The sequence below is a fragment of the Ascaphus truei genome, chromosome 1, assembly GCF_040206685.1.
Source record: "Ascaphus truei isolate aAscTru1 chromosome 1, aAscTru1.hap1, whole genome shotgun sequence".
Classification (NCBI taxonomy): Eukaryota; Metazoa; Chordata; class Amphibia; order Anura; family Ascaphidae; genus Ascaphus; species Ascaphus truei.
In genome coordinates, this window is record NC_134483.1 from 490987501 (window position 1) to 491013503 (window position 26003).

The 26003-nt window shown below is 41.9% G+C and overlaps 1 long non-coding RNA gene across 2 annotated transcripts in view; it reads right to left on the bottom strand.

Annotated features, from left to right (window-relative positions):
• The window catches only part of LOC142472081 (uncharacterized), a 28503-nt gene extending 9504 nt beyond the window's left edge, over positions 1 to 18999 (bottom strand). Inside the window, exons 1-2 of one of the 2 annotated variants that reach the window (XR_012789594.1) lie at positions 18878 to 18999; positions 190 to 354 (exon numbers count right to left, since the gene is read on the bottom strand). This is a non-coding gene — a long non-coding RNA (uncharacterized LOC142472081). The remainder of the gene's footprint in view (positions 1 to 189; positions 355 to 18877) is intronic. The other variant, XR_012789593.1, reaches the window with a different exon arrangement.
• Positions 19000 to 26003: the final 7004 nt, after the last annotated feature.

The following is a 26003-nucleotide window of genomic DNA, read 5'->3' on the forward strand; positions in this document are numbered from 1 at the left end:
CTTGTGGCCCTTTAAACAGGACCTTTAAACAGAAATGAGTGTCATGGTAGTGCTGCCCGCAGACTAGAGCCGTCCCTTTAGTGAGGTGGGACGTATAGTAACACACACCCGCAGCAGAGGGAGCGTGTCCGGGGTGTGGAAGGTAGCATAGCCAGGCCAGGAGACTTTAGCTAAAGTAAAGGTACTTGCCGGATCCGGGAATAGAAGAACCGTGGAAGTTGTCATAGCCAAGGGTCGAGGATACGAGGTAGGTCGAGGTATAAGCCGAGATCGAGGGACGAGAGAGACAGCATAGTGAGGAAGGAGCCGGGGTCTAGAGCCAGAGAGGGAGTCGTAAGCCAAGCCGAGTCAAACCTGAGGAACACAAGAGCAAACAAGACGAGATCCACACGAGAGTAGTAGAAGCTATGCAGGGCAATGATTCCAAGGGAGAACTGGGGTTATAAAGGTAGGTGAGCCAATCACAGAGGGAGGCAGAGCAGTGGTGTGCCGTGGAGCGCATTGTAATAGGTGCAGGCTGTCATCATTGCCAGGAATCAGCTGTGAAGCTAAGGAGCGAGAGTGGAGCTGAAGAGAGTGCTGGGGGGCGTAGCCAGAAGCCAAGAAGGGTGAATAAATTATAGCCGGGATGCGCACTGTGTAAGCGCCTCCCATGCGCGTCCCGGCAAGATGGCGGCCGCGTTTCCCAATGCCGGCCAGAGCAAAGCAATATTGCGGCAGGGGTACCGCTGTGGGGGTTGAGGGGCGGCAGCAATGGCATCAGAGAACGGTAAGGAGAGGTTGCATGAGCCCTGCTTCTTCACAATGAGATACCGGCAGCTTCTATAGAGATGTATAGATCGGGGAGCAGGGGATCCCCATAGCTGAAGAATATACAGTTCAGCTCCATAGACCCCCTGCTTCACCACCTATAGGAGATTTGTTATTTTTCATTTTAAAGGCAAAGCTCCTTAAACAACATGACAGTACAAATCAATGAAACCAATAACATATTTTAATTCTAGATAATCCAATGAAATAATATGCAAGACTTATTTTGCAATTTAGTTTTGATTACATTGAACTATTACTACAGCTTCTTTTTAATAAAGCTTCAGCACAATGTACGATGTTAAATATTACTAGTGCTCGCAAAGGAACACACAACATCATGTATTATTGAACTTGCAACCTAAATATTTGGTCAGTTATTCTGCACTGGTGTTAAACGCAAAAAAACATGTTGTCAGATTTACATGGGTGTACTGCACACATTTTAATGCCGCTGTGTAATTTGGGATTCTTGGTATGTTTTTCTATTAAACTAAAATGTTTTGTACTGGCACTGTCACTTTTGTTAATTCTTCAAAAGGAGAAAACAAGCGAGGAAAGCGATATTTGGAAATCTGTCAGTAATGGATATTTCTGCCAGGGATTTGTATTCCTCTTTCCTTTTCAGTCCGCTTATCATTCCGCAGATCAAGCTGTGCCTGAGTCTGTTTGTTTCCAGACAGCCTGACTGATAAACTTGTGGGCAGAGGCAGTGACCATGTCGATGCCAGTCACTGCCTAAGCATTCCTCTCATTTTCTACCCTCCAAATCCATTTGCGTTGGCTGGTTTACAATAAAGGTGAGGGACCCTTTAAGTTCGCAAAGCAGCTCTCAGCAAATGGTCATGGCTTATAAAATACGATCTCGGCAAAGCAGTATCCTTACATGAAAAACAAAGTGATCAATGTTACTGCATTGTTTTTCCAGTGTTCTGTGAACTTGTCTCTTCTTCATTTATATTTCTAATAGTTTATATCAAGAATAATGTGAAAAATATGTATTTTATATATAAATATATTTATATATATATATATGTAGAGGTATCAGTACCGTGTTAGCCGAGCTTCAATAATCAAAAAAATAAATAGATGATACCGTTCTGTGGCTAACGAAATGCTTTTATTTGTGCGAGCTTTCGAGATACACTGATCTCTTCTTCCGGCGATGTTACAATGAATGAAGCAAAAGGTAAACTTAAAAACAGTGTCTACTAAACTGTAACAGTTATACTTCTCTCTCTATATATCACATGTCTATTTCACTCTTTTCTACATTTGATGGATGTTTACTGCTAATTTTAATTAGGGTAAAGGATTGTGGGAGCTCCGAATTGCAGTAATATATATACAATCTAATACAGGGGTACGTCTATTCTTTACTTATAGCCAGGGCCGGCGACAGGGGCGGACAGTCGGAACAAGTGTCCTATGACCCTTGGCTGCGGGGGGCCCGGTGGCAAGACAAAGCAGTTGGGCCCAACCTCTCCTGGCCGCTGGGCCCCAGCTCTCCCCGATCTGTGGGCCTCCCTACTCAGTAACTGTCCCACGCCGGGACCTCTGACGTCGGCGCACCGGAAGTAAGCTGGGCTACGCTTCCGGCGCACGTCGGCATGAGGAAAGCACAGTAAGTGCTGATGTCAGATGCTCGGCGTGGAACAGCATGAGGTGGCCTGCAGTTTGGGGAGAGCCGGGGCCTAGCGGCACAAGAGGTCAGGACTAACTGCTTTGTCTGGCCGCCGGTCCCCCCGCAGCTAGTGAGCCCGGCCAGAGGCCTGACACCTGTGACCAGCAGCAAGGTAAGGGTATATATGTATTGGGTTTTTTTTTTTATGTATTGGTTTTTTTTTGTATGTATTGTTTTTTAATTTTTTTTATTGGGGGTTTAAGAGGTTTTTTCTCTATGGTTTATTTTTTTAATGTGTATTTTTTTATATATGTATGGGGGGGAGAGGGTTATATGTATAAGGTTTTTTTTCCATGTATTGTTTTTTTTAAATCTATTGTTTTTTTTTTTATGTTTTTGGTTTCTTGTCTATGTATTTTTTTTTTCTATGTATTGTTTTTTTTTTCTATGTATTGGGGGGGTTTATATGTATTGGTGTTTTTTCTAGGTATGGGTTTTTTTCTATGTATTGAGGTTTTTTCTATGTTTTGGTTTTTGACTGCATATGTATGACTATATATATATATGTGTGTGTGTGTGTACAGGGGGTTAACATGTATTGTTTTTTTTTAAATATGTTTTGGTGGGTTTTATATGGATTGGTGGGGGGTTTATATGTATTGTTTTTTTATATGTTTTGGGGGTTGGGGGGTTTGTATATTTTTGCGGGGGTAAGGATTTTTTGGTATGTATTTAGAGGGGTGGGATATTTTGGTATGTATTTAGAGGAGTGGGATATTTTGGTATGTGTTTTGTCGGGGGCATTGTGTGAGGGGGAGTGAGTGTCAGGAGGAGGGATTGAGAGAGTGGGGTAATTGACGGGGGGAGAGTGAGAGGAGCGAGCGAGGAAAGAAGTAAGAGTGAGACGCTGGGGAGAGAAATACAGTACATGTGAGGAGGGAGTAGGGATTGCGTGAGAGTGGGGTAATTGATGGAGGGGGGGAGAGGTCAGACGGAGGGAGAGAGAAAAAATTGGGAAGAGGAAGGGAAATAGATGGGGTTCGCTAGGTGTGAAATCAGAGGGCTCATAAGACCACCGACACGGGGGGCACGGGAGGAGCTTAATGGGGGGCGGTCTTAACTCCTGGGCCCAGTGAAATCTGTCTGCAGCCCTGCTTATAGCTGATAGCAACGTTCAGGACAAAGCACTAACCAGGAAATAAAAAGAACATTTGCACACATTCATGTTTGGTAAAGACATTTTTTGTTCTTTAACAGATCACCTTTGAATCAATTAAATAATTAAATTTGCTGATTCAAGAACTCAGAACCGAGAAAGATATGGGGGAAAAAATACTCTGAATTATATTTACCATTAAAAAAAGTGTTTCACTTAAATTCTTAATGACTTATACGACTTACACTCCCAAAGAACATATACAGACCAGCGCCCCAAAAAGTCTAATAAGTCCCAAATAGAGTCCAAACAAATGGAGGGGGAGAGAATCCAAATGGTCCAATCACTGAAAGATCTCCAATCCAGGGGTCCGTGACATAGGGACAGAAACAAAAGAAAATAATAGTGTAATACGTAATATTAAAATTGAACAAACAACATAAAACACTTAACAAGAGACATACATTAAACAAACAAGCTGAAAGTAAAATAACTATTTATTAAAACAAATGGAGCCTGCTGCAGCGGGTCATCAAGGGGTTAAAACCCAAAACCCTACTTACTGTAGGACTGGTATAACATGCGTGTATGACCAAGTGAGGCAGATGCCGGCAGCAGTAAGGGTCCTCGCGGGCTCCCCGATGTGTGGTATATATCCCTCTAACTTCGGAGCACTCTCCAAGATGGACGCCGAGTAAGGGAAATCCACACACTCCTGCATACAAGCAAAACAGCCTCTCTCGCGATATCTCGATGACGCTGCTTCCTGCTTCACTTGACTTACACGTTCTCACAACCAGTGTTTCTCCAAGGCACCGTGACCTCTGACCCTACGCGTTTCGTGACTGACGTCACTTCCTCAGGGGAGGGTTCAGTAAAGGTGAAGTCCCATTATATATACGTCACTCATCACTGATTGGATAGAGATAACTAATTCCAATAAGTTTAAAATTCAGCTCTAACAAAACAAAACAGTACCTGTTTTGTGCCTTGGAGAAACACTGGTTGTGAGAACGTGTCAGTCAAGTAAAGCAGGAAGCAGCGTCATCGAGATATCGCGAGAGAGGCTGTTTTGCTTGTATGCAGGAGTGTGTGGATTTCCCTTACTCGGCGTCCATCTTGGAGAGTGCTCCAAAGTTAGAGGGATATATACCACACATCGGGGAGCCCGCAAGAACCCTTACTGCTGCCGGCGTCTGCCTCACTTGGTCATACACGCATGTTATTCCAGTCCTGCTGTAAGTAGGGTTTTGGGTTTTAACCCCTTGATGACCCGCTGCAGCAGGCTCCGTTTGTTTTAATAAATAGTTATTTTACTTTCAGCTTGTTTGTTTAATGTATGTCTCTTGTTAAGTGTTTTATGTTGTTTGTTCAATTTTAATATTACTTATTACACTATTATTTTCTTTTCTTTCTGTCCCTATGTCACGGACCCCTGGATTGGAGATCTTTCAGTGATTGGACCATTTGGATTATCTCCCCCTCCATTTGTTTGGAATCTATTTGGGACTTATTGGACTTTTTGGGGCGCTGGTCTGTATATGTTCTTTGTTTTTTCTCTGGTGTTGTTCTGCTAGTTTTCCTGGCTGCCCTGTATACATAGTGTATTGTTACATGTTTATTTAGTTTTTATATTGGTTGTATTTTTATTTTTATGGTTTATAGCGCCTCAGCACTTTCTTTTGTGTTACTTACACTCCCAAATCGCAATTTCACTCTGATAAGGCAAAATGTTTTCAAAGTACCCAGATACGGTCAGAATAAAATATACAAAGTAAAAATCCCCTTTTTTTATCGTGATGTTGAAACGACTTTTTCTTTCTATTTAATAAAATGCATGTTGCACTCTTTTGTAAAAACAGGCCTTTACAGTGTAAGTAGGGTGACCAGATTTACAAAAGTAAAAACCGGGACACGTTAAAAAATATATTTATAAAACAAATGACATCACCAACTTCGCCCCTCCCCTTTATGTCTCTCTGCCTCTGGCAAAGGTAAATTCAGACAGTTTCTCTCGAGTTGCGATAGCATTTCAATTGGTAGTCTTGGTCTGGTAAAAAATCTTTCCCTTTAGAATGGCCAGGGACAGATGCTAAAGCTGAATTGGGGGATGTTGGATCTTGAGAGAAGTTGCTATGGATTGGCCTGGTGGCACAAGGAATTTGAAAATGTACCAAGGAGTTTCTATCAGGAGGATGGCACCCATTTATCTGATGTTGCCCTTGATATTGTTCACATAGATTTGCAGGACGTGCTAGAAAGGACTGCAGGGTGGTGGGGGCTGTTATGCAAGTTTGATGACAAATGGCCTTGGCTGTGGAGGTGGTTTGACCGGTTGGGGAGCCCATGGGATTAATGGCTGCTTATCCCAATTACGGTTCATTGGGCAATGAGGTCTCAAGTCTGGGCCAGAAGTGCTGGGTCTGGGGTGTCCTCCCAAAAGGCGGGGGTTACGGAGATTTTATTGGGCTCATTGTGTGATAGGGCGCTCCTCTGACCAATTCTACAGTTCAGTGGTTGTTTGTTAATAAAAAGCCAGTTGTACACAATTTAATGTGTCTGTATTGGGCTAGAGAAACTCAGAGGGGGGGCGAGTTATACGAGGACCTACAGGTCTAGAGGTCATGCAGAATATACACACATGCCAGCAATATCTGGAAACATTAAATTGCATCGAAAATGTAAAAAGTATAAATAGTAGTTAACTAGTTAATATGTATACAAGTATCTATTAAAAATGAAAACAGAATATAAATTGGTCCTTTGATGTGTGACTTGAATATCATGTATGCATTTAGTTATATTTCATATGAATTTAATACTTCAAGGGATGCTAGATGAGAAACATTCTTATTTGAAGTATGACTTCAATTTTGAATACTCTATGGATTAAGGCAGAATTCATTTGCCTACATGTACAAGTGTCCACCATGACTGATGCCTTCATTGGATGAGAAAGCACTTTATTCCCATGCATGTTCTGTCATTGACTTCTTTCTAAGAATGTAAGTCAAGATGACAACTTAAAGTAGCAATCTGCTCTACTAACCATAAAAATACATGTTTCCTTTCATTTTACCATCATGAAGTCCCTGTGCTGCTGTTTTTTTTAGCAATCACACCTTTTTAAATTCTGTTAAATTCTGGAGAAATCAATTGCTGAAAATGTGCCGTCCTGGGATGTTAAAATGACCACTGCCATTCAAACTCAGAGGCTGCCAGGAAAACCGCCGGCGCCAGCAAAATAATAAACAGTTGAGAACTGAACAAAAAATGACGATATTGAAAAATGTGTAATGTACTGTAGAAATAGATTTGTACAACATCACGGTATGTTATGGCTTCAATTTGATGGGGGGGGGGGACTATTGCTTTAAAAATAAGACTAATGCTATCAACTAATCAACTAATTTGGCAACGTCTAATTAATGGCACACATAAGGATTTTTTTTTCTGACCTTTTGCCACTTGTTTCCACTAATTTTTATTGCCCTAAAATGTTTACTTATTTCATTATAATTTTTTGCTGTCAGTGGCTCATATGCCCAATTTAACGCATGGTCGCCTACCTATAGCCAAACGGGCTAAATAGATGTACTAGAAATACCAAGCAAATGTGTTGAGATGTTGAGAAGGTAATAAAGCTGATTGCTATGGGGTGTATGTATGAGCGTAGAGAAAAGTGTACTTAGACGCAATGCTCTGTTTTTTTGGAACAGTGTATATAGAGCTTATTTTTAAGCACTACATTTCCTTTGGAATACGTACTGTAATATCAAGCATAATAAACATGTTGGCTACAACATAGGGGTAAATTCTGTATAGTCTGAAGTGGCCTTTTGGACCATTTTTGCCTGAAAATCCATAGATAGCTGCTTTGGAGAATACACAATTAAGAATTAAGAGCCAAACCACAATGATTTCTTTGCGACCTTTAGGAAGTTACTTTACGTTACCACAACCAAAAAATAGGCTTGTCTAAGGGCAGAGATTTATTTGGTATATTTTGCTTTCACAGCGACACTACTAGCTAAATCAAGGGAATAGATCAGTGATTCCCAACCAGGGTTCCGTGGAACCCTAGAGCTCCTTGAATCAGTCTCAGGGTTCCTCCTATTGACCACAGACCCCCCCTCCCATGGGGGTGGGGTTTTTTGGTATGTATTTTGTAGGGTGGATTGAGAGAGAGTGGGGTAATTGACGGAAGGTAGGGGCAAGTGAGAGAAGAGAGGGGTGCAGGAGGGAGTGAGTGAGGAAAAGAGGAAGTAAGAGTGAGACGCAAGGGATAAATACATGCGAGGCGGGAGGGGGGAGAGTTGGTGAGATGGATGGGACAGAAATACATGGGTAAAGGGTGGGAAATAGAGGTGGCTCGTGCGGTGTGAAATGTTGTGACTGACCCCTGTCGAACCTAATATGTGTCAGCCAGATAGGGGTTCCCCGAGATTTTTCGAAATACTTCAAGGGTTCCTCAAAACAAAAAAGGTTGGAAATCACTGAAATAGATGAATAAACTGGACTAACATTTTCATTTATTAGGAAGGACAATGCAGAATTTTAAGGATAATATATACCTAATGTTTTTATTTATTTTTTACTTGCCAGTGTACCAAAAAAGTCTTCACTTTTTGCTTTGAACCCATACTTTTACTGTAGTGTTGGATTTGTTCCTGGCTTACACAATTTACAAGAGACTTGTGGAAAATAATATGCAGATTTATTGGATACATATATTCCTTTTTCCTTCAGCATGAATAGTTAAATATCTGTGCATTCCCCTTGGCATTGATTTCACATTATTTATTGAGTCAAACAGATTCAGTGGACTGAAATCACCTTGCTAAAGTAAAAAACAGACCCACTTACATATTTTGCATTTTTCTCCCCACGACATCTGGGACCATTTTTGTTGGAGGTAAATGCCACAAATGCTACTTTTGTTTTAAATAATTTTCTGTTGCCAACATATTCTCTAGCAAAGATGTCACCAAAAAAATTTAATAACTGTAGAAACTTCAAGTAACCATGGGGTAAGGAAACTAAAGAGTGTGGCCAACACAATTAAAAGGTAGACACCCGTAGACAAATGGTATGAATAAAACTTAGTAGAGCTCTACTCACAAATCGTTCAGCAATCAATGAATGAAACATCAGAGAGTACAATGTTTCTGCTCCAATCAGGATCAGTGGTAGACTTACCTAATGAAAGGTAGCTGAGAAATCCCAGGAAATAGTCTACCACAGGTCCCGAAAACCTAATTCATTCACCCCATTGTCACGTTGTACAGTAGTCAAACTGCATATAAGGATCCTGGGTAGTGACATGCAACTGAGCTTGCCATTACCAGTAATGTCACCTTCAGCTGCCTATCCCATTTTACATCACCCTCTGTTTCACACTTCTTGTATAGCATTGCTTGTTGATGTGGAGTATTTAGAAACACTGCACCCACAAAATGACAGCTGTTCATCCTTTCGGACAGTTTAAGTCTGATTACTGATTCTGCATTGTGAGTGAATCTGGTTAGATAGACAATTAGGTTATGGTGGATAAGAAAGTAAGACAAATCCTCCTCTGTACTAGGTATTGCTAAGATAGAGATCCTATAAGTGTACAGTATCTGCATGTCATCCACAGATCCAGATCCGCTTCAGTCAGTTTATAGAAAGCTCTAGACTTGTAAGGAAGGGGCGGCATGACTAAGGCCGAAGGGCTCCTCCTCTAAGGAGCTGTGATGTCATGCTATAAGGAGAAGTAAGGGATACTTAGGGCAAGGGGGAGGGATCCTAGCTTCCTTTTTCTTCTAGGATCTACTGGAGCAAAGTAAGATTTTCATGGTTCATGATTCCTTGTTTCCTGATCCCAAGAGGTGGCTGTGTGGCGTGGATGAAGAAAGACATGGTCTGAGGGCCTCAACGGAGATGGTCGGCGGTGGAGTCTCGTGGATGAGGGAACTGCAGCAGGAAGCGCAGCGGAGTGGTTCCCAGTGCCTGCTGGCTCTTGTGCTTGCCTGGTCACAGGGGTTCAGTGGGGGGGGGGGGGGCATGGTGAGTACGCCAAGTGCAGGATGGACATTAAGGATGGTTACCTTTGCTTTGCTAGCCTGCTGGGGTTGCATCAATCGGTGGCAGTGAAAGAGCAGGTATGGAAGGATTATTATGTTGATATACTAACAACTGACACTATTATCGGACTATAAGGAGCCAACAAATTCGGTCAAAAAGAAGGATGAGAAAGAGAAGAAGGAAAGAAGAGATGGAAATGAGTCAAACTCCCAAATCTTTTGGGGACTGTCTGCAGGCCTTTGCAATTATAGCTAACGTGATAGGGGAGAAGCCGGAGCATTGCTCGGTGCTCTTCAAGTATGTGTGTATGATTTGGGAGCCCTATAATTTTATGGGAATCCGGGGTGGTGAAGGAATGATAGAGACTTCTGGCAGAAAAAGGCAATTAGGAAACAATTGTGGTGGGACGTGAAAGATATGGAACTATGGAAGTCCAAAATGATGCCACATAAAACAAACTTATTTCTTCCTTTGGCCGGTAGCTCATAGCAAGCTGGGCAGTAGGCCGGGAATAAGAAGGGGGTTCTTGCTGGCAGTATAATGAGGGTCAGTGTCAGTGGGGTATGGGATGTCATTTTCAGTACGAGTGCAAAAGCTGCAGGGGTAGCCAACACCATGCCGGTGTGCTTTATAAATGGCCAAGGGTGTATTTAAGGAAGGAGCAAGTGGAGAGGCTGGGGCAAAGTGCGAGGACACCAGTGAAGTTCGATAAGATAGCACCGTGGCTCTGCAACTACCCAAATAGGGAGGCTGCAGAACTGTCAGAGACAGGTTTTAGAAGTGGTTTTTGAATTTAGGGAGGTGGGAGGATCCCTATGTAGAAGGAATTTGAAATAGCTTGAGATGCACATGGGGGTAGAACAAGCTAAAATAGAAAAGGAGGAGGGAGTGGGTAGAATGGCAGGACCGTTTTCCTCTCACTCATTACTGGGCTTGAGAGTTTCTCCACTGGGATTGGTCCCAAAGAAGGAGCCAGGTTCATTCTGACTAATACATCACCTGTTATTTCCCGAGGAGTTGTAGGTGAATGATGGGATTGACAAAGAACTTTGTAGCGTGCAGTATGCATCTTTTGACAGGGTCAGTGATCTGGTAAAGGAGGCAGGACCAAGGGTGTTGAGTGCAACGGCTAACATAGAATCGGCATTCAGTCTACTGCCATGCACCTGGAATGCTTTCACCTGCTGGGGTGCTGGCTGGGGTTGGTGGAAGTGTGGAAGATCTTTTATTATTATAAAAACAGCTTTTTGGTGTAGCTTTTTTGCCTAGCCTTCTTCAGGGCAGGCATTTTAGTGAGTTAGTGAGCAATTCAAAGAAAGGCCAGGGGAAGGGGGTGGTTGCAAAGAGAGGATGTAGACTGGGAGGCATGGGCTGTGAGGTTTAGAGTCAGGAGATCTAAAATGGACCAGGCAGGAAAATGGGTTCACCCAGGAGGTGTATTTTAAGGATTATGTTAGAACCTGTACAAAATGTTAAAAGCATTCAGTGGTTAATTTGATTTGTTTTTGTTTAGGTCAAGCCCCTCTGGAAGTCTGGCTGTGTGGGAATTCTTGTGTTTACTGGGGCAGCAAAGCAAGCTGAGCGTATACCAGGGGGAAGTCAATTGGGAATAAGGGACGACTTGGCCAGGTTGTCATGGGTTGGCAGTAGGAGGATGTATTGGGACCCACTACTGCCTGAGTTATTGCGTATGGAAAGGGGTAGGGCCCCTCCAGACATAATTGTGCTGCATGTGGGAGGGAACAATTTGGCATCAGTACAATTGTTAGTGTTAATGAGGAGCATGCAGTGGGACATAGGGCAGCTAGTAACAATATTTAGACAGGTGATGCTAATCAGGTCGGAGGTGTCTCCTAGCTTGTACTGTCATGGGGCCAGAAATAACACAGCAGTAGACAGATCTAGGAAAAATATAAATAAGGCTATGGAGGCATTTGTGTTGAATTTAATGGGAATTGCAGTAAGGCATGAGGAACTTTAAGGAGGGATGAAAGGCTTGTTTAGGGAGGATGAAGTCCATTTGTTAGACACAATATCCTGATTTTAGTGGGGCAAGCCACCCTGGAAAAATCAGTGAAGCTAGTGGTGGCACACAAGACCAGTTTAAGGCCTGTTAAATGACCTTGCTGGTGGCGAGAGTAATGTTACTCTGGGAGGGGGTTTCAGTCAGTATTGGCTCCTTGAGGGAGGACTCAGACCTCGGAAGTATTTTAGTTGGGGAAAGCGGTACCATTCCAACCTTTTGCGGCCGGAATAGTGGTGACCTTTCGGATGGGAGCTCTGGGCATTCAGACTAAGGTACTAAATGGCTAGATGAGCACAAGCTGAGGGTATCCCTCAAGCTCCGGTAGATGTGTGTGGAGCAATTTGACTGGGTCCCTAGTTGGGGATAAATATGAGATACTGTATTTATCTGTTGTAATAAATAAAGCTTTGGTCTTTAATTTCTCCCAAGAAGTTGTACAGTATGGTGTGTTTATTGGAAATGGGAGAGAGGTCCAGCTTGAGGCACGGGTAAGTCATGTCACATACTGTACAGATGTAACGAGACTTACTGTCTCCGGAGCCGCGTCTGAACTTTTTTAAAGCCATAATTCCGGAGAGAGTTCTGCCGCGATGTAGCTGTGTTCGGTCCACACTACCCTTCCTCTCCCCCCCACCCCCCTCTCCCCCCTCCCATTGGCGATAATCCTCTGCCTCCTAGTCAGTCTCAGTCTCGCGGCTTGCTCCAGTGCAGAAAACAATAAGGCGTGCTGTATCTGTGCTACCAGTTTACACAGTGGAACCTGGCTCTGCCTGCACGTCAAACGCTGTCCTTCAAGTTGCATAATGTACCAAAGAATATCTGCAGTGCTTTATTTGGGACGTGTCTGAAGCTGATCAGAGAATGCTTCAGCAGTTCCAATAACACAGTGATGGTAATGATGTAAATGTATAATATATACAGTAATAGGGCGTTTTACAATGTGTAACAGAAGCCAACTTTATTAAAAACTGAAAACTTCATTATATTATGTGTGATCAAAATGGAGAGGTAAAATCAAAACAATTTTAACATAAAAATAATCCCTAAAGGGACATTTTTACGCAGTAATGTTTCAAGGTAATTTGCACTTGCAGTTGTTTCACATAAATCTTTCAATTTGGTATGTTAATAGTAACATAGTGGTTTAGGCTGATAAATGACGTGCCTATCGAGTTCAACCCTTTTTTTAGACAGGGGACAGACTGTGCTCCTAGAAATTCTAGGATGCTATATAAGAAAAAAATATTATTACTATTATTATACCTAACTTCGCACATAGTTAAAGGAGCAATCCAAGCCAGTAATTTTTTGGGTGGGTATTTTTTTAATCATAGAATTGAAGCAGGTGGTCTCCGGAGCTGAACCCCATTAATTTCAGCAGGACCCCCTGGAGATACTTACCTCCGCAGGGGGTGCCGGGATCTCTCTTTTTATTAAAGTTTCCGCGTCATGCGGGCCAATAGGAAGCCAAACCTGATGACGTTACGACTTCCTAGGAGCATTGAAAAACGGCCATTACGTGATCCCTGCTAGCTGAGCAGAGCGGCTACCGCCACCTACTATGGAGGTAAGTATCTCCAGAAGCAGGGGGTTCCCAGAGGTGTAATGAATGGAGTTCAGCTCTGGAGACACTCTGCTTCAATCCTAATGAAAATTGCTAAGAAAATCACCGAATTGGATTGTCGCCGCAAAGCCTTTTCTTACTATAAAGAAGACTCTGCCTTTTTGCTGGGGAAATCCCCTTCCCTGTAATATTAATGGATGAACTTTGTGTTAGTTGTACAGTCACTTAGTCGAAACATCCTCTTGCAAGTTCCTTCTGTTGATCCTTGTTATATTTATAAATTGTAATCATATCCTTTCTCAGGTGTCACCAACACGAGAGGAGGTAATTGATGCTCATATTATAATGATATGTGTCACATTGCTAACACAACTCTGCCAGATCCAAGGAAATATAAACCATTCCGGCTAATGATCGGATCGACATCAAATGTAACATATTAGGACATAGATACTATACATGAACTCCATAGTCTTTGCAGCAATGATGTAAGATTTCTGCTTCAAGAAATAACCTTCTCACATTCTCTCCTCCTACTGTCTCTGTAAATTCTCCCTAATTACAACTCAACCCCCTTATAACGCTGTGCTTGGGGTCCAAAGAATTACATCGCGCTATAAGCGGATCGCATTAGAAATAATGTCCAATTGTATGCAGTGCACAATAAAGTATTTAAGATACCAATAATCGTGTTGTAAAGTATTCATAAATACGACAATTGGGAGCCACGCTTGCATCGCGCTATAAGCGGATTCGCGTTATAATGGGGTTGAGCTGTACTACTTAGATTATAAGCTTTTCAGGGCAGGGGTTCCTTTTCCTATTTTTACTTTCATGTCTGAAGCAATTATCCCCACTCCGTGTTATAATATTATGTCACGTGTATTATTGCTATGAAGCGCTATGTACATGGATTGTGGTATATAAATAAAGATATACCGTACCTACATACATTCTATTAATTTGGTTGCCTCTTTAACTAAACAAGCTGCTTTAGCTGATTCATTGTGCTGGAATGGCCCTAAAAGACGCCTGGAATAAACACACGACTTTAACCAAGCGGTGCTTGACTCCAGTCCTCAGCCCCCCCAACAGGGCAGGTTTTCAGGATATCCCAACTTCAGCACAGGTGGCTCAATCAGTCCCTGCTTCAGCACTGGTGGCTCAATCAGCTTGAGACACCTGTGCTGAAGCAGGGATATCCTGAAACCCTGACCCGTGGGGGCGAGGGGGGCTGAGGACTGGAGTTGAGCCCCCCTGCCTTAACCCACTGTGTAATATCCACTCTGTAGGGAAAATGCAGCTTCATTAGCATTTTTATGATACCTGGCATCTCATTGCCAGTGAAAATATTCCTGCAGGGCTGAATTGCCTAAGGCTTCGGGACAAACTAGCTGAAAAGTTAAACAGCTTATTTAAAGCTAAAACTAAACAGTTATATCACAAGTTTTAAGAGCTGTAAAGTTACATGATTGGAAGAAACAGAGATTGCAACAATTATATCTTATTCCATTACCATTATAGATTTAAATTGAGGCAGTGGCATTTCTTTAGCCACCATGGTAATTAGGGTGTTAAGGGTTACTGATATTATAAAACCTAAACAAGAAGTCATTATGAAAGAATACTAGTTTTTCAGTTGTGCTATTCTATGTTCCTTAGACAAGTTTCCCAAAGGGGCCAATTTGCTAATATTAAGCATTTTTGAGCTAAATGGAATACGATGAAGACAGAGGAGAGCAGCTTAAAAAGTTTTGAACTGAATTTAAAATTACTGATGGTAGCAATAGACTCCCCAAACAGAGAGAATTTGTCCTAAAGAGCTAATTAATTGGGAATTATTGCAGGAGAAAACGCTGTTATTATCTTTCCAAAGAAAGAATAAAGTATTTAGCATTACAGTTTTTACTAGCATTCCTGGTAACTTTTCAGTATTTGGGATGTATAGTGCATTGGAGTTTACGAACTAATTGTCACACATTGAATTTTTGGCATTAAATGGCACAAAAAAAACACCAAATATACTGTTTGGGAGTGCATCTATGTAGTAACCTTATTTTTACCCACTGTGTGCCTTAAGTATCAAAAATGTTTTTAGTCAGTTATATTGGCACAAACATGTGACGCGCATGAAGCACAGATGTAAATGGTATGTACTTAAAATGTTCTATATGTGCGTTACAAAATTAGTTGAAACTGCATAAAAATTGGCAAGTTGTACCCCTGTAAATCCTATAAAGTCTGTTTGTACTGTATGGCTAGCACAGAATAGAAGTGCTTTAAATTGCTATGTATCCACCCAATTTTACAGATTTGTATGTATATTTCATTACTGCACATATGTTAACAAAATCTATTATTTTTGCATGTTTTAATTTCAATTGGATCAGCCAGGTAAGTGTAACAAGGTATAAGTGATCCAATAGGCGCTTAACACAGAGAGTGATCACTATTAATAAAGTGATAAGAAATGACCAATATACAATAAAAGTGCTGTGAAACAAAGCGTATAAAATAATATACAATTGTGCAACTCAAAGTATTGTGCATACATTTGTGCAATTTTTTGTTGATGCTCCCCCTGGATTGTGAGAGATCAGTCAGTAAGCGACACAACACAGTGAGCCAAACATCATTTCAGACAATAAACTACGGAGCGTGTTCTAGAAGCTCTGAAGTTGTCACTGCCAAACTGCACTGTATTCTTTTTTGCAAATCACTTCTTCTAAATCGCTTCTAAAAAAAAGTGTCAAACCGCACAGTTTAACAGTAAATCCGCCCAGTTTGTACTTCCTTTAGAAGGGGAATGACCTGAGGCGGTGCTAACTCCATCACCAATCTAAATGATGGGTTTTGTTCTCTCAGCCAAACCCATATTTCAGGCTCTGGATTTAACTCGCAATAGCAATCTCGCCCCCTTTTAGGTGATGTTAAAGAATTGTGCGTTTTTGGTATCGGTTTGCATAACAGAGCTATGAAAATTGCAGTTGTGGGCAAAACATGCGAATTTTATGCTTTTTTGACAAACCGATCGGATTGTCAGAGCAAGTGAAACCACTTCTAAAACAGCCTTTTAGATGCGGTTCGGACTTGTGATAAGGGCTTACAGAATAGCAAAGGATGCCAATCCACTTCTAAAGTGCACCTTAGGCTGCACTTATAGTGCTGTCGCCGGCGACAGCGACAGTGATGTTACGCTGAGGTAGGTGGAAAAATCAAATTGACTTGACTTCCAGTGATCGCGACCAAGCCGTCACGCCGTCGTGTCACTTCTACTATAAGCGCACGCAACGGCGGCAATACATTTGTTTGGCCGCGCCGGCGCGTCGCCGGTACTATAAGCGCAGACTTAGAAGAGGTTTGTCACACATTGGAGCTACCAGAATAGGCCGCATGTGTTATATAAAGTCACATAACAAGTAAAGATGTACGAAACTGCCAAGATTTGCAACACTTCGGTTTCAATCAAACTTTTCAGAAGGTTCGAAGACGCACATTGTTTTAATATTCTTTTGGCACCAAAAGTTCCAGCAAAATAAGCCAATTCTTAAAAATTTGCTCATTTCCTTTTTTTTTTTATTGCAAAACAGCACCCCCATGACTTTACATTGTTTTGATATTTTGAAAGCGAAAGTCAATTAAATTATTTGAACATGCAATGCTCTTTGACTTTTGTGTTAAAACAGCAAAACATGTGAAATCTTATTTTTTTTTTTTTTTTAATAAATCAGTTCGGTAGTATTAAATAATACTTACTGCATTTTTTTTCTTATTATCCCACTCTTGATGTCATTTTAATGAGTTTTCTAATATTTTTTTATTTCTATAGCAGGTTTTAGCCCACCTCCCCACAAGGCAAGATCTTTATCACAAAAAGCAAAGTGTTGCAATTTGGTGCCAATGTTCCCAGCAGTTTGAGCTGTAAACTGTAACAATAGATACCTTAATAATATCAGAATACATTGTAGCTGCTGAGTTACACTGACTGAAGACCTGATTGAAAATGCAAAGCAGTCATGTTAGGCACACAATCAGTATTTTGATAGACAGGCAGGAAGCGTAGGGAGGTGACAGGGAGGCGTGGCAGGAGGTGTGGCCATGACGGCACGTGAGCGGTTCACCCTCATTGGCTGAGCCGCTCACATGATGCGGCCGCAATCAATTTCACCAGATCTGCTTGAAATATGCGCGCTTGGGCATGTCTGTTGCGAGTACGGTCGCACGCAGTAAGTGTACGCTCAATTGCTAACATTACTTTGATGTGGTGGGGTGCGGCGTCACGCACATGCACACCGCCGGTATAAGCACGGCCTTAAGCGCGCTTGTTGCGGGTCTTTATTTTGTGGAATAGGAATTGGGGAAGTTCACAAAGTTTGCTCGTGAGCAAAATGTTGGAACATCTCCAATAATCGCCGTCATACAGGCCAGTAACATTTTACTAAGGTTTGTACGTCTTTCTAGCACTATGATTTTGACACCATTCGTTTTGCTGGTACATTGGTCACATTGAGTTTACAGTGGTACGAATTTAGTAATAGTGTTTTGTGTTTAGTGTTTATTTCAACCCTCACATATATAATTGCTACTTATCTCATATTTCACCAAAAGGGGGTCTTTTTTTCCAAGTACAAAATGTGTGAAGGAAAAAAAACATTAGAAAAATAGTACTTACAGCATAGAAATGTTTTAAGAGAATAGCCTTATACCAGGATGGGGGCAACTCCAGTCCTGAAGGGCCACCAATAGGTCAGGTTTTCAGGATATCCCTGCTTCAGCACAGGCAGGTATATCCTAAAAAACAGACGTGTTTGTGGCCTTTCAAGACTTGAGTTGCCCACCCTTACTGCAGTATATTGTAGTGATTACAAGCAGCAACATTTGGTTCCAGTGCTTCAAAATGATTCAAATGCGACCAAAATCATACATACAGTAGTTGCTCATGAATATCACTACAAATAGCAGCGAGCATGTGTTTCATTGCTACTGTTTAAACTATCAAACTACCGTTCTGATTCGTGATGGGCACATTACAGTGGCCATTTGTGATAGTTTCACTACTAAACCTTGCATTCCTTTATTGTCTTAGTCAGACTCCAGGCACTTCCAATATGTCAAAAGCAAAGGAGCTAATCAGAGGATGAGATTATAGAGAATATACTTGCACACTGTGTAGGCCGCAGTGTTTTCTGCATGTATGACGGACGGACTCTTGGACAGAGATACAAACAGGGACACACCGTAGGCAACTGAGGTGACACAGAAGCGTTGCCATCCACGTCTTGCAAGTGTGATAACTCTGTTTCAGATTATTATAGCTCAACATGATCTTATCATCGTCATAGCAGATAAATTAATGGATGGACAGATGTGAGTTTAAGGTAAAACAGGGGAGGATTTGCATATTTAGTTCAGCCTTGCAGCTTTCTCCTTAGAGTGGAATTAATGATCTGGTAAATGATTGCTGTTCAGAGGCTTCAGCACTGAGGTATACAGTATTTGTACTCTTCTCTTACTATGTAAGCCAAAGTTCAGCTGAAGGGCAAATTATAACTACTGTAAAAAGTCATGTGGCTCTCGTGTTGGTTAGTATGTCACTTTGAACAGCTCTTATCTGATATTATTGTGACTTACCCAGTGCTGACAGCATGGAACAGGTTACAGACGCCATGTGATGATTATTTAAGGCATCACTGAGTACCAGCAGCAACTGATATTAATCCAGTCTTTCAGGAATATCAGTACTTATATCGAAGTTGAACAGTCAAAGGGGAGGATTCAGGAATGAAGGGGAGGAGTGAAATACTTGACATTTAAAGGCCACATTGCACTTTGTTTTCCATTAAAACTTTTTTTAGTTCAAACTTAATGTTGGCCGTTCTGATTAGGACACATTGTACAAAGTGAAATATAACACAAAATGAGAATCAACAGTCACCTCCAGTAATATAATATAGATGTAAAATATGTTTTTGCAACTTTGATGGTTGTTGAAAACGTAGTGCAGGAGAGATTAGTAAAATATACTTCCATAAGTAAACAATGTTAAAGATTTTAAATACAGAACAGAAGCTTCTAATTGTAACTTAAACTGCTATAACATGGTACTACACATACTAGGATATGCTCGTTTTATTTATTAACCTTCCCTGACCATTAGAGGTTTAGAGACTTTGCCCAATACTTTTTATGGTGAGATATTTCGGCCTCCTTTTTTAAGAACCGCATCAGGTTCCAGAGAAAGCAGGATACAGTTATGTCACATGGGATAAATGCAACCAGAATTGAAGCAAAGTAAATTAAGACATTGTTTGAAAGTGCCACATACTGTTCATGGGAGTTTCAAAAACACATTTTTACCACTTTCATTGGTTTTATAGAAAAACAAAATTATGAAGCACTGACCCCTTCTTGAGTCTTTCAACCTTTTGAGTGCCAGGGAGCCAGTCCTGTTGCAGATACCTTCTGCCACTGAAAGTCTTAAGAAATGACTGCACATTTATTGATCTTTGTAGTGAAACGCAAACAAACAAACAGCTTGCTATAAAGTAAGTCAGCTTTTTACAGACATGCAAATGCATCATGTACTGTATTGAGCTATGTGTACCTGTGCCAGGAGTATAGAGACAGACTTTGCTCTAGTTGTTTTACTCTTAAAATGATTGATATCATGATATGATGTCATGTCTGCTAAAGAGAAGTTTCTCAATGTTGTTTGCTTTTTACAGTAGTAAGAACTAGAGCAAACCAACATTTAAACCTGTAATAAGTTTCATGTATTTGTACACACATGCAAACCATGTTTTGCAATGTTTTACTTCATGATACTGTAAATTTATATAGCCTTGTTGACAAATCTAGTTTCCTGCCAAATATTTTTTTGGGTTAGGGCCTTGAGCTCCATAATGTATGTCTATATTAAAGATTCAGTCACTAAAGGGATTGTCAATATTCTGCTGCCAGATTAATTGTTTGAATCTAGACGTTGTCCAGTCTCAGACAAGATTTACAGTACTGTGCAGAGAAACAGCATATTCTTGTAGGCCCTTCCTTTATACTATTGTAACAGTGTTTCCCCCACCCGGTGGGAGATTTGGCCATTACTACATATGTGGTGCATGATACCTGCTGTTAACAGGAGGGCTGAGCTGTCAGCCAATGGTAGTGGGGACACAGGATCAGGATTCTGGGGTGCATTACCTATATGGCTCTCTAGCAATGCTGCGCCTTCATCTGCCGCAGACTCCAAGATGAATGTAGACGATCTCCTACGGTAGAATTATTCCCTCTCCTACCAGTAAGATCACACACAGGTAGGAGGTATATGCAAACAGGAACAGTCTTTATTGAATACACCACAACACAGCAGTGGTCTGCTCAATCACAGCTTCTCAGGATCTGACATCCACGGGAAGATGGTTCCTGGACAACCAATACAGGTCAGGGACCCTGCAGCTGTCCTAGCTCTTCCTAACTCCCCTATCAGGAGTCAGGGTATAGGTCTACACTCGCTCTCCCCCAAGGGGAAGAGGAACAGGGAAGGCCCAAATCTCGGGCTCCCTGTATGCAACCTTGCCTCTCCCACTGAGAGAGGCACTCCTGAATTTGGGGCAGCACTGCCCTAAAATACAGCCAGGAGGAGGGTACCAGGTCTGTCCCATGATTGGATATGCTCAGGCCTGATGTCACTGTCTCCCACTGTCAGTCAAGTGCAGCACCAAGGAGTGGGGAAAACCCATATTGACTGCTGGCAAGGCCGGCTCTTACCAGGGCTTACTGCCAGTACAAGGGCAGATTAGTAACCACAGATGGCATGGCTACACTATATAATAATATATATATTTAATTAATGTATGACATGTATACACAACCACGCAACCCCACACCTAATTGTGTGTGCTCCATGGAGAAGGTGAAATAGTAGCAGCCAATGGCTTCTAGGATGAATTGGCATAATATGGTAGTGACGGAGTAAGGTACCAGTTGCTACTTCCCCTTGGGAGGGTATGTGAAAAGCTACAAGGATGAAAGATTATGTCACCCCCAGAGAGCTTCTGTGATTGAAGGGAGGGAAAGAGATGCACTTTGCATAAGAGTGAAAAGGAAAAACATTTGGAGTAACAGAAAAAAAGGGAAACTTGAACAGTATTAGTGATTCTGTCTCTTTACCTGTCACTCAGTTCTGAAATCTTCATCCAGCAATTAGCTCCTCAAAGCTAGACGTGACTCCTATGTGCTCTCTCCCAGCACATGTCAATATCTGCATCCCCTGTATCACCCTGTCTGCACGCTGCAGACAAATAGATGAGAAGTGGAGTTGCAAGTCAGATGGAGCTGCGGTAAAAGAAACTTGAGGTTGGGGAGAGGATTCTGTCTGATTCCCGTTTCCTCGCAAACCCTGCACATGTTTGACCTGACTGCCACAACCCCAATCATATAAATATATCATTATATAGTTACAACAGTATACACAGGGCTGTACCTACACGGTAGCATTTTACAGGCACTCTTAGACACTGTCCCAGAGAGCTTGTCATATAATTTTGGGGACTGAGACATAGGGAGATAAAAGCAAGCCTCCGAGAAAAATAAGAAAGGGGCCACGTGACGGTGGCCAGGTGGGTCCCCATAAATGGAGTTATGGGGCTAAAATTAAGCAATGGAAGGCTGTTAAGGATAGGTGGGGTTAGGATGGGTGGGGTTATGATGGGTAGGGTTATGATGGGTGGGGTTAGATGGGTGGGGTTAGGATAGGTGGGGTTAGATGGGTGGGTTAGGAGTGGGAGATTAAAGGGCCTTCCTGAGTTTCCCTCTTTCCTTTGTCTGGGGCGATGATTCCCCCCATCCCTATAAGGCAATGCTTCTAGGGTTGATGAAGGCTTTCTTCTGTTCTCACTGCAAATTATTGGTAATTGTATATGTTCTCATATAAAAAAATGTGAAAGAACACGAAAGTATGGTGGTGGGATAAGTGCTATTTGGTTACAGCAGGGTATCTTTGGCTTTAAGAAAGGGCAGGAGTTGCTGACCGGTCCTGAAAAAGAATGGTATTCCCATTTTAGTGGAGTTTCCTACAATATGGGGAGTTGAGGAGGTGCTCTGGTCTTGGCTGGGTCGACAGGCTTGAAGGGAAGTTTCCTCTTTTATGGTCCACTACATCACCTACGGTGGGATCACTAGGCTGGGTCGGGAGACAGTATCTGGCAAAAATCATACCCTTTGGATTTTGGGCGGACTTTGCTGGGAAATTCCCCTTTATGTGGAATAGGTTTATATTTATTTTATGGTTATCATTAAAACTGTGGCTTTTCCTTCTAAAACGGGTGTTTGTATTATTTATAGGAAAGTGGGAACCTTGCCTAACAAGGATACTAATCTAGACTGGCCAGCTCGTTAGCTGACTGCACACAAAAATTAGGCCGCTTATTGTTCCTATCTATGTAATGTCAGCATGGAATGTTGAAACTTGATCTACTGTACCTGCAAAAACGCCACCATAGCACTGGCTGGAAAACCTGCTACTTATTAGCATTATTAAACCTAATCTCCTACAGAAGATTTTAGCTCCGTCTTTTAGTGAACAAAAAGAAAAGCCAACAAGATAACAAGGTAAAGTTAAAGAGCCCGTCGCTATTTTATTTTGAAGCACTGCATATAGACCAAGAACTGTAAGGTTGAATATGCAAACATAAAGTATCAGGAAATTTGAATACAGGGCTAATTATATGAGATATGGGAAAGAAAAATTAGGAGAATTTCAAATCAGAAGAGCTAATAATCTGAGTTGAATATTTGGAAAATCACTAAGGCAATATACTGTATGTGTAAATGCATTGGTTTATAGTGTCTGGACAAGAAATACATATGGAGATTACTTAAAAATGGGAAGAGAAGAACGTTGCTGGATTTTCTTTTTTTTAAAACAGAACTAAAATAATATTGGGGAGCTCACATTGCAGTCACATTATATAAACTGGGCATTGTACAATTACTGAAGGGGTAATGAGCTCTTTATTACATTTTAAAATTGTGCAAACACTTTCTCCAAGTACACAGGAGTACATCAAACAGTGCATGCTGGGCTGAGCTGGGCCGCTTTCCTCGACTGCTCACTGTACAGAAGATAGCATTGAAATACTGGGCTCGTCTAAACAACAGCCATCCACAGTATTACTGCTACAGAGCAATGAGAAGCCAGGAGCTCCTCACTAAACCCTGCGCCATCAGCCAACCTGTCCTCCCACTCCCAGAACAAAATCTCACACCGATCAACAACCTGCCAAAAAAACACATCAACTCAATCACCAGTGAAATGAAGGAGAAGTATATGACTATGTGGAAAAATTATACCAAGTGCTGAAAGAAGCCGGAGACTTACCACTGCGTACAGAAAGAATACACCCTACCTACTGAAGGTAAATGACCCAAAGCAGAGACAGACCTTGTGCCAGTGCAGAATGAGTGCTCACAGCCTGGAAATAGAAACAGGCAGACGCAGACAGAACTGGAAGCCCCGGGAGATGACTGTGCCATAGAGCTAGGAGAGGTACAGTAGAAGATTAAATACCCTTCCTGCTGCGCTCACACAATACTCTGAAGTGAGGAGTGCCCACTTGGAGAAACTCACAACTCTTATCCAGAATTTTAATAACATAGAAGAGAAGCAAAAAATAGCGATCCTCCTAGGAGAAGATGAAACCACAGAACTGGCTGCACACTATATCAGTACCCGACACAGGCTGAGAGACACCCACTAACCCCCACATCCTTGTTTATAACTGTTATCCATGTACTGTGTAATCATTATACCTTACCCCCTGTTATTCATGTACTGTGTAATCATTATAGCCTACCCCCTGTTTTTCATGTACTGTGTAATCATTATACCCTACCCCCTGTTATTCATGTACTGTGTAATCATTATAGCCTACCCCCTGTTATTCATGTACTGTGTAATCATTATAGCCTACCCCCTATTATTCATGTACTGTGTAATCATTATAGCCTACCCCCTGTTATTCATGTACTGTGTAACTATTATTCTCTACCCCCTGTTATTCATGTACTGTGTAATCATTATTCCTTACCCCCTGTTATTCATGTACTGTGTAATCATTATACCCTACTCCCTGTTATTTATTCTTTTGACAATACTGAAATGTTTTTCTATAATGCTAATAAAGCTGATTTGATTTGTGTGTCTCAGTGAGTTAAGGAGTCTGAAAGCAATGACATTGCTTATGTAGCCCATGACCCCCACCCAATCTCATGTCGGGTACCCTAGGGTGTTTCTTGGTCTGGCTACATGTCTGAATGTGGTGCGTACCTGCTGGCAACAGGAAGGCCTGAGTCTCCCGCGATGACATGGGGGACAACAGGACAGGTTTCTGGGGTGAATGCCTTCGTTCTCCTTCTAATGGTGCAGCGCCTCCATCTGTAGTAGGCCCCAGGGATACGGGGTGGAATCCCTACTGCAGAATCCTCTCCCAGGGATGAGAGATTCAAGTCTCCACACAAGGTCTCTTTCAATTAGCAGTAGCTCTTTATTGGCTTCTCTCATCAGCATACAATCAGGTACAAACAGTATACAGCCAGCCAGCCAGCTGTACTCCTTCAGGATGTCCCTGCCTCCACTCTGGGCCTCAGGGGCATTCAGAGTAGGGCTAGCTCTTCCCTCACCCCCTAAGCAGGGTGAGAGGTACTTGGTCCACCTCCTAACTATACTGCTTCACTCCTTTCCTAGCTAACTCACAGTACTAACTGTACTCTCAGACTTGTGTCACTAAATAGGAAGTGCACTGCTCTTTATGGTTTCAGCAGGCACAGCCCCTGCGTCTCTTGATTGGACACAGGGTCAGGTGACCTACCTTCACCATTTCAGGGCCAGTGCTTGAGGTGGGGGAAACCCATGATAGCTCCTGGCAAACCTGCCCTTAACAGGGATTACTGCACAGGAGGAGGATAGAAATATAGCCCATAATCTTACCAGGGCTGCACTTATGAAGCAGCTGATTCAAATTAAAGTGTCAGCTCCTTGGGACCTTGGGCAATTCATTCTATCGTCATGTGCCTCCCTGTGCAACCAAAAATTGAATTATTAATTCTACAGAGCACGTAGATTTTTTAATTGTTATGTAAAAAATCATACAACACATACATTTAAAGTATTATATTATTAATCCACATAAAAAAATGCATTACTGGCCACTAATGCCCTGACTGGGTTAAAGGCCGTCAGCATCGCACTGGGCCTTTCAACTCCTCCAGCCAGGGCAATATTGACAAGGAATGTTTGCAGTAATATATAGTAGACAGTACAGAGAAAAGTTAGAAAAGTGCATAAAAGGTCATTAAAGTAATTACATTAGGGAGTCCCTGCCCAACAAAGCTAAAAAAAACTAATTTTGCATCTGTTGGGTCAATATCGCCAACCTTGAGGTAGCGAGATCAAATTTGCAAGTACTGTATTTCCAGACAGCTTTGCATTTTTGACAATACCAACAAATTGGTAACTTTGGAGGGATTGAGACATTTTGGGCCTTTCACACAGATTTACAGAGCCAGAATGAAATCACATTTAAAAAGGTATTTCTCGAAGGTTTGGACATGCGAGGCAGACGTTTTTGAAGAGAGCGACCTGCATATCTGAGCGAAAAATGGCTCTTTCCGTGCAGATACTGTATGCAATTCTGGCAGCTAGTAGAATAGGCCCAAGACTCAGCACCAATGGCAGGCCATTCCCCCTCCCCTCCCTGTAGCC